Source organism: Triturus cristatus, chromosome 1_1 (genome assembly GCF_964204655.1).
Source record: "Triturus cristatus chromosome 1_1, aTriCri1.1, whole genome shotgun sequence".
NCBI classification, from domain to species: Eukaryota; Metazoa; Chordata; class Amphibia; order Caudata; family Salamandridae; genus Triturus; species Triturus cristatus.
In genome coordinates, this window is record NC_140579.1 from 333,151,179 (window position 1) to 333,166,357 (window position 15,179).

Consider the following 15,179-nt stretch of genomic DNA (forward strand, 5'->3'; position numbering starts at 1 on the left):
TAGCTTAAAAAAGACATTTAAAAATAGAAACTCAAGATAACATTATAATTTACATTTTATGACATGCAAATAGAAAAATATAGACGTTAAAATAAATGTAATATAGAAATAAATACAATTATGAAATGAGCATGAATAACATAAGCATCAGAAGGGAACGTGTTGGACTTTGGCAGGGTCATAATTTCTATTCTCACTACAGCATATCCAACAGCAAGAAAAGTGTTGCACTTTGAAAGACTTAGATTTAGTATTTCTGCATCTAAATAAAAAAAAAATGAAAATGTATGTTGTATTTCGAGTTAACCTCGCTTTTCCCTTCCTCTCTTCTTCCACCTCCTTGTTTTCTACTTGGAACATTCCACATGAAGGCTGTTTAGAATGTTTGGTGTCTCCTGTCAGGAGAGACTGGAGATGTACCTTACTATATACACAATAAATCTGGTCACTTACACTTTCCATTGTAATTTTTTCTTCAGCACATAAAAATTGATGTTAAAATAAATGTTAACAAATATATTAAAAAGTACATGTTTTTTAACCTCATAATAATATTTACAAATCAAAATTACTACATTAACAATTTTATAAAATAAAATATTAAAATACTGACTATATGTTTTTAAGGAATCAATATATATATATAAATATATATTGCTAAAAGCTTCAGCCATATTAGACAAATCTTCACAAAACTTTCCAAAAAAAGGTTGGTCTATCTTTGCTCCTTCATGAAAAGTTTTGGGGGATCTGTCACGCGGGGACCAAGAAAAATGGGTTCCCAAAAAGTAAAATTCCCATCCATTTTCTATAGACTTCTTTAGACAAGGCTACAGCAAAAACTGCTGAATGAAATTACACCAAATTCAGCAGGAAGCTAGATCTTGGTCCGCGGATTGTGCTTTTTGAGATTTAGTGAAAATCTGTTCAGCAGTTTTTGCAAAACTAAGGGTAAAAAATAATTGTACATTCTGATAATTGAACTTGCGATGGTCCCACGAGCGTCCTATGAGAGCACAACATCAATAATGGAGCCCTGTGATTGGTCAAGAGGCCCATTTTTCCCATGAGCCTTCACGCTCTTGTGGAAGATTCTTACTCCTGTGAGACCTGCAAGTGATTTGCTGGCTGTTTGAATGTTAGAAGTGAAATGGTCACCATTAAAGTTAACTAAGAACAATTTGAAGCATTGTGGAAATTAAATTAAAAAGCTATATAGGGACAGCAGAAAGACATGCTGTCCCCCTAAGTTTAGAGACAAGGGATACTTACTGGGAAGAATTTAAATGTATATCGGTTTGAACTAAGTTTTACGATCTTGCGAGACTCTCACGTCAGTGTGACTAGTAGAAAGGCGTAGATGAATTAATTAATTAATTAATCGATTAATTAATTAATTAATTAATTAATTAAATTAGATTTGTATGGCGCACAGCTACCCGGAGGTTTCCCGGCACCTGGGGACACTGCAGAACAGAGGCAGGGCCATTGGAGTTTAGGTAGGATTACTGATTAAAGAGCCATGTCTTTAGATCCTTGCGAAATTTAAGGTACTGCTTTTCATAACGTAGGTGAATATGAAGAGAGTTCCAGAGGGAAGGAGCTAAGAAGGCAAAAGAACGTCCCCCCATTCTGGCTCGTTTGATTCTAGGCACCTGGAATTTTAATTGATTCGAGGATCTAAGTGAGCGTGAGGGGCGATGATGTTGGACCAGGGCACCAAGATAATGGGGGTCTGAGCCCATGTTTATTCTGTACATGTAACAGAGGGCTTTAAATTTGGTGCGATTGTCAATTCTCAGCCTATGGAGTTCCTGGAGTGCACCAGAAGTTGGGGCCGTTCTGGGAAGTGGCAGAGAGCAGTCTAGCAGCGGAATTCTGGACCACCTGAAGTCTGCGGAGCACTTCCTTGCCAGCACCCAAATAGAGAACGTTTCCGTAGTCCAGTCTGGAAATTACCAGAGCCTGGATGACAGTTCTTTGGGTGGTAGCTGGAAGCATCCACAGGATTTTCCGAAGCCACTTTAAAATAGCAAAGCAAGTTGAAGCTACTTTAATCACCTGCTGCTTCATTGTCAGTTTATCGTCAATGACGATGCTGAGGTTGCGTGCTGATTGGGATGGGAGGAGGAGGTCACCCATCTCAGAGGGCCACTGTTGGGGGCCCCAGAGCGATTTTTTATTACCAAAGATGAGGAGTTTGATTTTTCCTACATTAAACATAAGTTTGTTTGCGTGCATCCAGTCAGCTATCTTTAATAACCCTGCTTGCAGAGAGGGTGGCTTTGAGGTTTCCTTAGGGGAGAGCGAGAAGATAAGCTGGGTGTCATCAGCGTAGGAATAAATAGTCAGGCCTGCTTGTTCTGCTATCATGGCCAAACGACTAACATATATGTTGAAAAGCAATGGACTGAGAATGGAGCCCTGGGGGACTCCATACAAAGATATTTGAGTCCGGGAATGAGCCGTAGAGGAAAAGACCTGAAAAGTCCTATTGGATAGAAAGCTGGACAGCCACATGGGAGCCTTGCCGCCGATGCCCTTAGTGTTGAGGATTTTTAGGAGAGAGGAGTGGGAAACGGTATCAAATGCTGCACTTAAATCCAGCGGGATAAGTGTTACCGTTTCCCCTTTGTTGATTAATTGACGGATGTTTTCGGTCACACCCAGTAAGGTCGACTCTGTTGAAAAACCAGCACGAAAACCCGATTGAGAAGGATGTAAAATCTTTTCAGCTTCAACAAACTTGGTCAATTGGAGATTGACGTGCTTTTCCAAAATCTTTGAGAAAATGGGAAGCAGAGAAATGGGGCAGAAGTTAGAGAGAATCTCAGGGTCAGAGTTGGCTTTTACTAGTAAGGGGAGGACCATTGCATGCTTCCAGGCTGCAGGAACACAAGCTTCCAGGAGTGATATATTTAGGAGCTGCATGATAGAGAGGAGTATGGGAAGATCTAGTTCTTGGAGTACAGTAGGTGGTATAGGATCCTGCGGGGAACCAGACTTAATGCTTGTAAGAATATTACGAAAAGAAACAATGTCCAGGGGAGACCATTCATTAAGTAAATTATTGCTATTTGCTTGGGCTATTCCCTGTGTGGTGTGAGGAGGTGTGGAGTAGATGGATTGAGGTTTTAGAATGACATTAGGATGATTGTGGAATTCAGAGTAGATTTTATCTGTTTTATCCTCGAAGAAAGTCGCCAAATCATTTCATTGTTTAGAGTTAAGGCTTGGGGGCTTGTGTTGACAAGTGTCACCTGAGAGCTCCTTTACCACTCCAAACAACACCTTGGGGCAGTTTTGTGACTGTAGAATAATATGGTTGGTGTATTCAGCCCGAGCGGTATTACACATTAAGTGATAATTATGGAGAGCTAGTTTGTATGAGTTAGTTGCTGTTAGGATAAGTTCTCCATACACTCCATTACTTTTAATGTATATTGTGGTGCTTATTAGTGAGAGAAAGTGTGTAAGAGATGAGTAGTGCAATGAGTCGATGGTTAATTTTTATGGGGTTCATTTGATCTCACAAACCTCTTGTGAGACCTGCATGGAAAATTGCTTGGCCTGCTGCGAGGTGTTTCATGATTTATCACCCCGCAAGATTCTTGCCAGATTGTATGAAGAGAAGTGGAGAAAAAGAGCCATGGTAAACCAATAGTTAATATTCTTATTACATAGTAGGAAAAATGCTGTGATGGGAATTGGCTGCAGAGCCAGAGATTGCTTAGATTATCCTTGATGCTTTGGAGAAGAAGGAAGTCTCTCTAAGTCGTGCTCAGCAGAACAAAATGTATCTGGAGTTGAAAGAGACTGGGGTGGTCATTTGCATTTAAGAAAGAACTCCAAATTCAAGTATTTTAGCAATATATTTCAAAAACTTTGGGCCTGATTACAAGTTCAGCTGTACAACAGCTGTACCGCTGCAACAGCTGTCAGAAGAAGACTACTTCCACCCACTGTATTATAATGTTCCAGATGGGCTGGTGGCAGTCTTTTTACGGTAGGGAATTTTTTTCATATTGGTCAATACTTGTGTGTATATTTTGACTGGACATGTGTCGAATGTACAGATATGCATGACATGTGAAAAAAGTGCCTGCTACCCATTGCTGGAGTCTGAATTTTATGTGCCCAGTCTAATCAATAGGTTAATGGTGCAAAATGGACTTACCTGGATTTGGGCGCCAAAAGGGTAGTTTTCTTTGATGTCAAGATGCTGCTGTGAAGCGGGGACCTGGAGGAAGGGATCCATTTTAGAGACTGAAAGGAAGAAAAATAAATGGGTGAGTATGCACCCCAAATCCTTTGTTTTCAATGACTGAAAGCAGGCTGAAAGCAGGTGGTCCCACCTCCACGGCTGGCTCGTCATAAAGCCAACTCAAAATTTTGACAGCAGTTGACAAATGGCTGTCGGTGTTGGCGATGTTAGAGTGGTCTTTTGGATTGCAATCCGACAACATCATTATACTGCGGGTGGACCGCATAGTCTACAGCGTTGCATCTGACACCGGCCAGAGAGCAGCAGTGGGACAGTCAAACTCATAATCAGGCCCTTTGTTGTGAAGTGTCAGTAAGTCTAGTGATGTAGGAACACTTATTCGACCCTATCTTTACAGAGTGAAGTATTATTTTGGGAGGTGTAGATGTGTTAATATAAGTAGATTGGAATGTAGGGAGATGTGAAGAAGGTTTGCAGAGTGTGTTAAAAATTAAATGTGCAAACTATGTGCATTAAGTAAAGTAAGCAGTGTTTCTTGATTTATAAAACAAAAAATGTTGATAAAACAAGCTGTCAAAAGCCCCAAAATCCTTCACAGAGGCAGAATGTTGGTAGTTCCTAATGCCCCTCTTAATACACTCTGCCAAATTGATTATGTGAGTTGACTGGAGAGTACCAGGGGAGAAAGGCGATGGGGAACAGAAAAGACTGATTGGTCCTCTCTGGGGTCCTCACTTCAGGCTGTTTACTTCCACTCTTCTGGCCAGGTAATCTAGTCTCTATGCACTCTTTTTTGTTGTGATAAGTAGTCTAAAAAGAACATAACTCACATATATTCAGATTTTTCTAACTATTGATTTATCTTAACCCAAGTATTTGCATATGTGTAAGCTTATGTACCCATAATGGATCAGAATAGTGCCTCTCTTCTATGGTATTATATGTGTTTTTCAAATCTTTGCAAGCTTAGTAGATAGTATCTTCTTTTTCTCTCTTTAATTTCAGGAATTCAGGAAAACAACAACTCTGGGAGAGATTTCTATTTCTGTTCAACAGGTAAGTCACTTGTTATTTGCTTATTCGTTTTTAATTACATAACACATTTTTAAAACTGTATTTTTCTACTTTAAATATAACAGATACACTTAGCTTGTAGCAAGGAGTTGTAGACACGATGCAGCAGTAAGGAGTTTGAAAAACGACTGGAAACACTACTCTCATTTGTCTTCATGAAGAGCTCAGGAAGCACTGGAACTCTGTTGTAATCAAATTCTTGTGGCCATAGGTGTAATTTAAGATGATTTATTCAGATTTAGTTTCAGGTTGGTACATCCATAAGGAAGATCAGCCCCACCAGGAGCAGCCTGACGGCTGCTCAGCCCAAACTCCAACTGTCACACCTCACCTCACAGGCACCCCAACATTCCATTCATCATCACCACTCCATGCAGCAAATTCACACTGGCTGAGCAGCTAGGGGCAAAGCAACAGGGTAGATGAATAAATGCATAAACAAGATATAACATATCCTCCCCCTTTATAAAATACAAAAATATAAGAATGCAAGCTTGAATAAAACAATGACAAGTAGAAAAAGAAAAAGAAAAATTACATCAAAAAATACAAATGCAAGGTGGAATAAAGCATTATGTGAGGAACCATACACATAGTAAATAGGGAAAATGAATAAATAAATACACAAGAAATATCAGACATCCTCCCCCTTTTTTAAAACACCAACAAACATAGAGCACAAAAACAGGTGAAACAGCATTATCTTTAACATCACACATTTCTAGAATGCAGACGGAGAAATAACCCAATCAGTCCCACAGCAGCATAATAGACAAAAACAATACCACACCAATTAACATTACTGGCAATACCAACTGGCCAGTAAAGCATGACCAGAGGCACAACATAGCATGTCTCACTAACCAGTGCGTAGCAAACTCTTACATACACAAGAGAAGAACGAAAAAAAAATCTACCAGACGAATATTAAATCAAAGAACACTTGCAGAGTATGTAACAGGTAAGATAGTCCTGACTAAACATACCCAAACAAGGGCAAGTAGAGTGACATGTAACAAATTGTGAAATTCACCTTCAACAACAAACATCCCTCATGTAAGGACATATAGCAAACACTGTATAAATGGGTGACTTCCACCCACACAACCACTCCTCATGTAAGGACAGCAAACGGAATGTGTAGAAAAGGATGACTTACACCCCGTCCAGTCATCCCTCACAAATGGGTATGAAACGTAAAGTGTAGTGATAGGTGACTAGCAACCCATCCAGACATCCCTCTAAATAGGACATGTAACAAACAATGTAGATATGGATGATGTGCACCCATAACACCATCCCTCATGTAAGGGCAGTAGAATGCAACGAAGATATGGGTGACTGCCACCCACAAACCCATCCCTCATGTAAAACCATGTAACATATACTGTAGAAATGGGTGGCTCCCACCCATACAACCATCCCTTATGTAAGAGCATGTAGGCTAAAATGTGAAGATGTAGTAATACAACACGACATACCAGTTAGTGGCAACAACAACAAAAAAGAAAAATTCACATCAGAAAAGACACCTACACTGTAACTAGATGAACATAGCAGGAGCACAGCAAAGATACCCAGGCACTGATAACCTTGCATAACAGTAGAGAATGCAACCAACACAGGAACATAGAACTCATGAGGACAATAGATTTCTGAGCATACTGATAAGGAACACATTAAAATGCGAATAAGGCAGCAAATAGACATGGGGCCCTATTACAATGTGGGGCGGAGTTTCCTCCGCCCGACATTGTCTTGGTCAAGGGACTGACTGACACCCGGTCAGCGGTCCCGACTGACTAATTACAATGCGACTGAACACTGTTCGGTCGCATTCCTATACTTTACAATGGGGGCATGTATTCCGGCCGGAATGCATGTTCCTATTGTAAAGTAGGAGGTGCAGTACATCCCTGTACCCCATGTCAGGCCCCTCAAGGTGACTGCCACAGGATGCAGGGATCAGCAGGAAACCATGCACCCAAGGGGGCCTGGCGTGGCGCCCCAAAGTTGAGTTCCAACAGCCTTTCAGTGTTTGAAAGACAGGCACGGAAAGGCTGCTGAAACCTGACAACATAATCCCAAGGGCGGAAAGAGCTGCCCGTGGGATTACTGGCTGCATTCTACCCACCCAACGACTGCTAAGGCCAACGAAAAGGCGATTCACTCAGGTCTCTCTTTTCCCTGAGGTACTCCCTACCCTTGGAAGATACCCCACGATGCCAATTCAAGAAGGAGCAAGATAGTTGAGACCCCTTGTATGTATGTATATATATGTATATTACCTACTGGCAGTCGCCAGTAGGTAGTTACAGTTAGGACCTATTTTCCATCAGAAATCCGCAACATTCTATTTGGAATAACGTTGGCGTCGATTGATGAATCTTCGTGAAAGTTTCCAAACTTTTGGCCAGCTCCGGTCGGCTCCTATCCTGAAAATTTCACGGTGATTCGTCAAGCGGGGACCAGAAAAAAGGGGGGTCCCAAAGCGTTTTCCCCATGCATTTTCCCATAGGACCTGTTGACGCAGCTACAGCCCGAAGTGCTGATCGGAATTACACCAAATTTGGCAAAAAGGTAGTCCTCAGTTCAGACTCGTGCCTTTTGCTTAAATGGTGTAAATCTGATCAGTAGTTCCTGAGAAAATCAAAATTAAAATCACATATATATCTGGGCGGAGCCTAACCACACATCTCATCGTGAGATCTGATTGGCTGTCAGCACTTCATCCAAGAAGTGTTGGCACCCATCTTTGGACCAATATCCACGATAGCACCTCATTAAAAAGCATTGCAGTTAATAGAAGGTTTTAAGATAACTTTCCTGAAAGTTAATTGTTCACTATCCTACTGTTAGCTCCCAATGCATCTATTTTAGGAGTTATCCTTCAGCGCCAGGATACCTGTAAGGTGATAGCTGCGCTATATAAATGTTTTAAATAAATAAATAAATAAATTAAGACTTTAGTTACATTATAAATCATTTGTTGATGGTACCATACTCATTTTAGGAATTGTGGTGTTCTAAGGTGATTTTACCATGTGAAAAAGCCTTCTGCTGTGATATCATGAATCATGTTTGAGAGAAAACTATTTTCTCATGCTTTTCCCACAGAGGTTTGGAAGGTGATCTATAAGCTAATTGAGAGCATATTTTCTTTAAATTCACATTATCTTTCTCAGTCATGTGAGAATGAAGTCTGACATTCTCAGTAAAACATGTACATCCAACAAGGGCAGAGACTGTCAGTTGATTCCTTTGTGTTCTACTGCAGCTTCCCAGAGTGTTCTAAAGAACAACTAGAGCGCTAACAGTCCTACTTATGACAAACGTATGGCACACCTGAAGCCATCTTGGTTGGAATAAAGTGGTAACTCTTAAAACATTTAATTTAAAAAGGAACAAAATGAGGGGGTTCATTTTGCCATAGAAAGTATGATTAGTGCTGCAGAAAGAAAAATTAGGGCACATTTTGAGTGACTTCTCAAACCCTCTTCTATTTCATTAAAACATTCTGACATGCAGACTTTCCTGGTGAGCAGTAGCTTTACTGCAGTGATCTAATAAGCAACTAGAGTGCTAACATTCTGAATTTATGGCAAATGTGTGACACATCTGAATGCCTTCTTGATGGAATCAAAGTAAAAAACTGAAAGTATTTCCTACTGAGGAGACTGTAGTAAATGAGGAAATTAGGAAACATCATAACAAATAAGTCTCCCAAAATGGCCACGAGAGACAAAAGAGCCCAAATGTAGCCCAAATATCACCCAGATGTAGCCCAAGTATAGCCCAATGACAGAATGTCCCAGAGTGTTCTAACGAACAACTAGAGTGCTAACTGTCTTACTTATGACAAAAGTACGGCACACCTGGAGCCATCTTGATTGGAATAAAGTGGTAACACTTAAAACATTTATTTTACAAAGGAATAAAATGAGGGGGTTCATTTTGCCATAGAAATTATGATTAGTGCTGCAGAAAGAAAAATTAGGGCACATTTTGACTTCTCAAATCCTCTTCTATTTCATAAAAAAATTCTGACATGCAGACTGAAACATGCACTTTGAATACCAGCAGCAGACTTCACTGGTGAGCAGCAGCTTTACTACAGTGATCTAATGAGCAACTAGAGTGCTAACATTCAGAATTTATGGCAAATGTGTGACACATCGGAATGCCTTCTTAATGGAACCAAAATAAAAAACTGAAAGTATTTCCTACTGAGGAGACTGCAGTAAATAAGGAAATTAGGAAACTTCATAACAAATAAATCTCCCAAGATGGCCACCAGAGACAAAAGAGCCCAAATATCACCCAGATGTAGCCCAGGTATAGCCCAATGACAGAATGTCCCAGACTGTTCTAACGAACAACTAGAGCGCTAACAGTCTTACTTATGACAAAAGTATGGCACACCCGAAGCCATCTTGATTGGAATCAAGTGGTAACACTTAAAACATTTAATTTACAAAGGAACACAATGAGGGGGTTCATTTCGCCATAGAAATTATGATTAGTTCTGCAGAAAGAAAAATTAAGGCACATTTTGACTTCTCAAATCCTCTTCTATTTCATAAACAAATTCTGACATGCAGACTGAAACATGCACTTTGAATAACAGCAGCAGACTTCCCTGGTGAGCAGTAGTTTTACAACAGTGATCTAATGAGCAACTAGAGTGCTAACATTCAGAATTTATGGCAAATGTGTGACACATCTGAATGCCTTCTTGATGGAACCAAAATAAAAAAACTGAAAGTATTCCCACTGAGGAGACTGCAGTAAATGAGGAAATTAGGAAACTTCACAACAAATAAATCTCCCAAGATGGCCACCAGAGACAAAAGACCCCAAATGTAGCCCATATATCACCCAGATGTAGCCCACATGTAGCCCAATGACAGAAGTGTGCAAAACACTTATTTTTTGTATATTTGCAGTTTTATATAGTGCAGACTTGTCAGGTATTGGAGTGCTTTACATGAGCATTGTTTACATCACACAAGATCAAATTCATTTTGGTTGTCGACATGGGGAGATTAAGTGATTTGACAGAATCACAGAATGTTGAGCTGAAGCAGAAACTCCAACCTGATTCCCCAGTTGCAAAGTCTGCAGCTCTGGAAGTAACACCACATCCTCTCCCCTAGGTGCAACATTTAATCAAGTGGTCAACTGGATAAAAAAACATAAAGATTACAAATAATTTAAAAGTTCTTTGTCGCTATTTGAAAACTCAGAAAATATGCCTTCATTTTAGTTTTTTAGAGCACTAACCATACTTTTGATGCAAATAAGACCCTCTCATATATGTAATTTCTAAAGGAAATACTCTAGGTATTACAGTTTTGATTACATCAAGATGACGTCAGGCATTCCACACTTTTGTAATAAATATAGAATGTTAGCAATCTAGTTGTTCATTGGGATACTGTTGAGAGGCAGAGGCCAGAGGCACGGACTCTGAAAATTGAAGGCAGGTAGGAGAGTGCAGAGGCAACAATTTGACCACACTGGGCAGGCAGGAAGGGCAGTGGCAGAACAACAGACTATGGAGGGCAGTGGAAAGGGGGGCAGGGGCAACAAACCATCAATACAGGACTGGCAAGAGAGGCTGTGGCAATATAATAGACCATTGTGGGCAGAAGGAAGAGGCAGTGGCAGTACAACCATACATGCCAACAGACCCGTTTCATCCAGGAAACGTCCAATGTTTTAAAGTTCAAATGGGCTTTATTTGATCTGTCTCCTGTCTACAATCTCCTCTTTTTCAATGTAACTCAAAGGGGAAAATCAATACCCCAGTTTTTTTCAAAATCTCCCACTTACCAAGTTCAAAATGTTCGCAAGTATGGTACATTGGATCATGGTAGGCAGGAGGAATTGGGGTAGGGACATGGACTCGGATAACAGAGGACAGGAGGGACATGGAGAGGTGCACCAAACTGACCCATACAGGGCAGGCATTAGGGTTTGCATCAGCACAATACACCACACAGCACATGCGGGACGGGAGTGCAGCACAACAATCTATAGAAAGCAATAGGGAGGGGACAGGACCATGTACATGGACAACAGAGAACAGAGGGGAAAGAGTCAATGGTAGCTAGCTGACCATAATGGACAGACAGGAGAGAAAGCTGCAGCATAACAGACCATAAAGGGCAGGAGGGACGGGTCAGGGGCATTACAATGGAACAGACAAGTCAGGAGGGAGGGAATAGGGGTCTGCACATGGAAACAGAGGGCTGGGGGCAAGGGGGCAGGAGCAGCAAGATGACCATGGAGGTCAGGCAGAATGGGCACTAGAAACAAGACACACCATGGAGAGCAACAATGAGACTATGATGGCATACACACAGACCATGGAGGGAAGGTGGGAGGGGGTCAGGGGCAGCTAGCTGACCACACAGGGAAGGTGGGAGGGGCCATGGCAGCACAGAAGACCATGCATGGCAAGCGGGAGGGTTAGTGGCAGCACAATGGCTATGATGGGCAAGAAGAAGGGTGCAGGGGCATGCACAAAGGACCATGGAGGATAGAAGGGAGGGTCAGGACCTGGGCACAGACAAGAGAGTTCAGGGGAAGGGGCCTCACAACAGACCGCGCGGGGCAGGCAGGAGGAGCAGTTGCAGCACAACAGACCAGGGAGGGCAGAAGGGTGTGGCAGTAAAATGGACCATGGAGGACAGGAGGAAGGGGATAGGGGCATGGCATGTGGACAGGCAGGGTGGAGGTGGCAGGGACAGGTTACAGTCATCTGACAATGCTAGGCAGGTGGGAGGGGAGTGGCAGCTCAACAGAACACTCAGAGTAGATAGGAGTGGCAGGTCCATGGAACATGGTGAGCAAAAAGGATGGAGCAGGGGCATGCACAAAGACATCGGAGGGCAGGGGGGAGGAGAATAGGGGCAGCAAGCTAAGCACAGAGGCAAAGCAGGAGGTCAATGATGGGACATAGAATTGGGCAATGGAGGGCAGGAGGAGTGGACTGGTACATCATGCTAAATGGAGGGCAGTGGCAGCACATCAGACCATGCATGGCAGGAGGGAGGAGGCTAGTCCATGGATTCAGACAACAGAGGATAGGGAGGAGGTAGATGGGGCAGCAAGCTAACTGTTCAGAGAAGGTGGGTATTAGGAACTTTATTGTTTTTAAAATGTGTGTCTGTGCGAACTACTTAAAATATGAACAAGAATGCAGCATAATCTCACTTTTATTCAGGAAGAAGAGGACGTTTGTGACTGTGACTCCGGGCTCACTTGGCAGAAACACTCCCTGACCCTCCACCCCCATCGCAAAATGTAATGCCCGTGAAAAGGGTAGGTGGACGCAGTGTTATATAGAACATAATCCTAAAAGCACGATTGTAAATGAAAACTAGTTATAGTATATGGTATAAACTATGCACCAAAAAGTGTGATATAAGATGAACCGGGGCGTGAAATATAATATGCAATACATTGTGCGCAATGACAGATTCATTGGAGAGCACGAGATAGCACAGGCACTAGCGCGTGCTATGCGATATGCGCCTTGGAGTGTAATATGCACAGGGCAGTGTTGTGTAACCTAACTAGTCTCTAATGTTGTAATATAAAATATGTGCTGGGGAGTGTAACGTTGCATATGCACTGTGACAAAGATATGGATCCCAGATTGTAATATGTATGGCATTATGTATGCGTTATAACATAGGCATCGAGGAAGGCACGTTAGATGGGGCAATATAACCCGTGCGAAGGCAAGTGTGGCAAGACATATTCACGGGGTAGTGTTATAGTGCACATGGGCTAGAGAGTGTCATAGCATATGCACTAGCTGGTGGAATACAACAAAGAGGTGTGAGGCACTCGGCGGGCACTGGTGGGTGTAACACAGCATTGGGCTCAGCCAGGAGCACGCTGTGACTCTCAAGTGAGGTTCGTCTCCTTTCCAGAGAGTAAAATAAAAAGTATTACACATCCGGTGGTGGATGTGTATTTTATTAACCGTGAGCCCACTAGGTACCTCCAGTAAGTACCACAGAGCTGTGTTGCATAGAGGTGTAAAAAAGGGCGTGGCCGCAGAACACCTGTCTTCAACGCAGCTCTCTGGCGCATACTGGAGATACCTGTTGGGCTAGTTGGCCCTCAGGGACCCTCAGTATTGAAGGGGAACTAATTCCCCAACTTACAACTGGCCAGGGGGCGCGTTTGCAGAGTGCTGCAAGGAGGGGGCATGGTCTTTTATTTATTTTATTTTTTTAAGAAGGAGGGCTGTGTGGCCCCCCTTCTTTTTCTAATTTACTGGCCCTGGGGACCCCATCCCCCAGGGCCTGCACCCTAATTTGTTTTGTTGAAAAAAAATAATTTGGCCCTTCCAAGGTCTTAATCGGCCCCGGGGACCCCAATCCCCGGGTCATGGCCTTTTTTTTTTTATTCTTTAGGAGGGGGCTGCGTTGCCCCCCTCCTCAGGCCACTTATGGCCCCGGGGACCCCATCCCCAGGGGCCGGCCTTTGTTTTTTATTATTTTAAAAAATATATATATTTATAGAAACACCTAGGACACACTGGACAAACCGTACGTACCTATCACCATGACGATTTGCGTGATATACATGAATCCACATGGAATGTATTTACACCGCTAGTGAAGCTCTGACGTGTCTGACGCCCTACCGTGCCTAATCCCGGCGCCCCCCAGTGGGTACTCTCCAAGTAGACACCCTTGTCGTTTATTTATACAAACATGGGTAGCTATTGACGGGCACATTTAATATACACGCACACCAAGCCATTCAAAGGGGATTCGACAAAAATTCGACCAAACTATGCAAGAAACCCCTCTCACGGTTAATAAAATACACATCCACCGCCGGATGTGTAATACTTTTTATTTTACTCTCTGGAAAGGAGACAAACCTCACTTGAGAGTCACAGCGTGCTCCTGGCTGAGCCCAATGCTGTATTACACCCACCATTGCCCGCCGAGTGCCTCACACCTCTGTGTTGTATTCCACCAGCTAGTGCGTATGCTATGACACTCTCTAGCCCATGAGCACTGTAACACCACCCCGTGAATATGTCATGCCACACTTGCCTTCGCACGGGTTATATTGCCCCATCTAACGTGCCTTCCTTGATGCCTATGTTATAACGCTCAGCGCTATGCCATACATATTACAATCTGGGATCCATATCTTTGTCACAGTGCATATGCAACGTTACACTCCCCAGCACATATTTTATATTACAACTTTAGAGACTATTTAGGTTACACAACACTGCCCTGTGCATATTACACTCCAAGGAGCATATCGCATAGCACGCGCTAGTGCCTGTGCTATCTCGCGCTCTCCAAATAATTGGTCATTCCGCACAATGTATTGCATATTATATTTCACGCCCCAGTTCATCTTATATCACACGTTTTGGTGCATAGTTTATACCATATACTATATCTAGTTTTCATTTTCAATCGTGCTCTCAGGACCTTTTTCTATATAACACTGCGTCCACCTACCCTTTTCACGGGCATTACATTTTGCGATGTGGGGTGAAGGGTCAGGGGGTGTTTCTGCCAAGTGAGCCCGGAGTCACAGTCACAAACGTTCTCTTCTTCCTGAATAAAAGTGAGATTATGCTGCATACTTGTTCATATTTTAAGTAGTTCGCACAGACACACATTTTAAAAACAATAAAGTTCCTAATACCCACCTTCTCTGAACAGTTAGCTTGCTGCCCCATCCACCCCCTCCCTATCCTCTGTTGTCTGAATCCATGGACTAGCCTCCTCCCTCCTGCCATGGGTGGTCTGATGTGCTGCCACTGCCCTCCATTTAGCATGATGTACCAGTCCACTCCTCCTGCCCTCCATTGCCCAATTCTATG